At 33.3% G+C, this 1,726-nt stretch overlaps 1 non-coding gene across 1 annotated transcript; it reads left to right on the top strand.

Annotated features, from left to right (window-relative positions):
- Positions 1–1,316: 1,316 nt before the first annotated feature.
- Positions 1,317–1,420, top strand: LOC121025221 (U6 spliceosomal RNA). The gene has a single exon (XR_005787981.1). It is a non-coding gene; the product is annotated as a U6 spliceosomal RNA (small nuclear RNA).
- The last annotated feature ends 306 nt before the right edge of the window (positions 1,421–1,726 follow it).

Below are 1,726 nucleotides of genomic sequence, written 5' to 3'. Positions count from 1 at the left end.
CTCCTGTTAGAATGTTAAAAATTTTGTTTGATAACTAAACAAGAAATAATTTGACATATTAGTGGACCAATGTAATTTGTAAAGCAACCATTAGCAGTTATAGTTCAGAGTCTACTTTCAATGATTTCCTCACTGACATGGCATTCCACTCCATATCACACATGTGATGTACTCTCCATTATATGGCATTGGATTCAATGCAGTGTGGCTTTATTTGTGAAATTCTGAGCACATCTTTGTCACCTCACACTAGAGCTGATCCCCGACCCTGAAACACTGGAAACATTAGAAACATCTGAGTCTGTTTGCTCAGATTTTTACCCAAGCAGCCCGCCTTCACCTATTCACAAATTACAAACAAGAAAACAAAACTTTCACCTTATAGAGATAGTATTTCCAGAAAGTACAGTTTATTATATTTATGTGTCAATTCACTTGACCTTACTGGTACCATTTTTACCTGTTTCTCCATCATAATTGGAAACCTTTAACTTCTCTCAAAAGTTTTAAATAAAATCAAGCCCATTCATAGAAGTACAGACATGGAATCTTTTAAAGCTGAGAATGGAGTATGATACAAGTAGTAATAACATAAGGTAGAAATCATTTGCTTTAAAGACTGCATCAAATATTGAGGAATGTCCCATTTTAAAAATCCATTTAGCACAGAATTAGTAATCAAGTTTGGTTTTTTTTTTTTTTTTTTTTTTTTTTTTTTTTTGCCAGTCTCCTTAGGAACTAGCTGCTAAAACTTATTTGGAACCTTAGTGTGAGAAAAGCTGCAGCAACTGTAAACTACTGTGTTTCATCTGAAATACACTTAGAGTTACGAAAAGCACAGCAAAACATCTACAAAGGAAAGAAAGCACTAGAGGTTTAGAAGGGCAAGTTAGTAAACTTCCCAGAATTATCTAAGAGCCTGTCAGGGAATGTTAAAAAGGATTTTTCCCAAACAGCTGCCAGAGACAGAACTGGAGCTGCCAAGAGTTAAAGGAAGTAAACAAAGTGTGGAAGGACCCAAGAGATTTCTATCTTGTAGACTCAGAGTCAGGATGTGTAGATAGACACTAATCTCTGAAGTAGAAGAATATACAAAGTAATATAATGGGTTGAGCCTTGTATGATCAACACAGTCTGTACACAAACAAGAAGATATATTCCATAATATGCAAAGTACTCATTACAGTGATTCCCAAAGAGTGGTTTCATAGCTGCTACTTGAGATGGGATAAAACTAAATTTACACGTGTTAATAAATTAAGAGCTTGATCAGAAAGATTCAAAAATGCATTTTTAAAAGAAAATATAATATATGAGTGCTCACTTTGGCAGAACATATACTAAAATTGGAACAATATATAGATTAGCATGTCCTCCGTGCAAGGATGACATGCAAATTCCTGAAGTGTTCCATAAAAAAAGAAAAGAAAAGAAAATAGAATATATGAGTGGAAAGTCAAAAAAGGCAGCATGGAGAATTCTGAGTAATTAATATTCTTAAGGATTGACAAGCATTTGAGTCAAGTTCACCATAAATTCAGAAAAGTGCATTTAGGAATTTAAGAAGACATAAACTATTATCAATGGGTTATTTTTGCCTCAATTTACACTAGCCAAGTCATGTATCCTCTCTCATTCATGTTTCTTATAATCTTGTAAGTAATTCATAGGCCTAATATATGTTTAATGGAAATTCATAGAGATTTATGTTAAGAATCTTCACAAT

Source organism: Herpailurus yagouaroundi, unplaced genomic scaffold, assembly GCF_014898765.1.
Source record: "Herpailurus yagouaroundi ecotype Mexico unplaced genomic scaffold, PumYag 67555, whole genome shotgun sequence".
Taxonomy (NCBI): Eukaryota; Metazoa; Chordata; class Mammalia; order Carnivora; family Felidae; genus Herpailurus; species Herpailurus yagouaroundi.
This window is presented reverse-complemented; position numbering and strand designations above follow the sequence as displayed.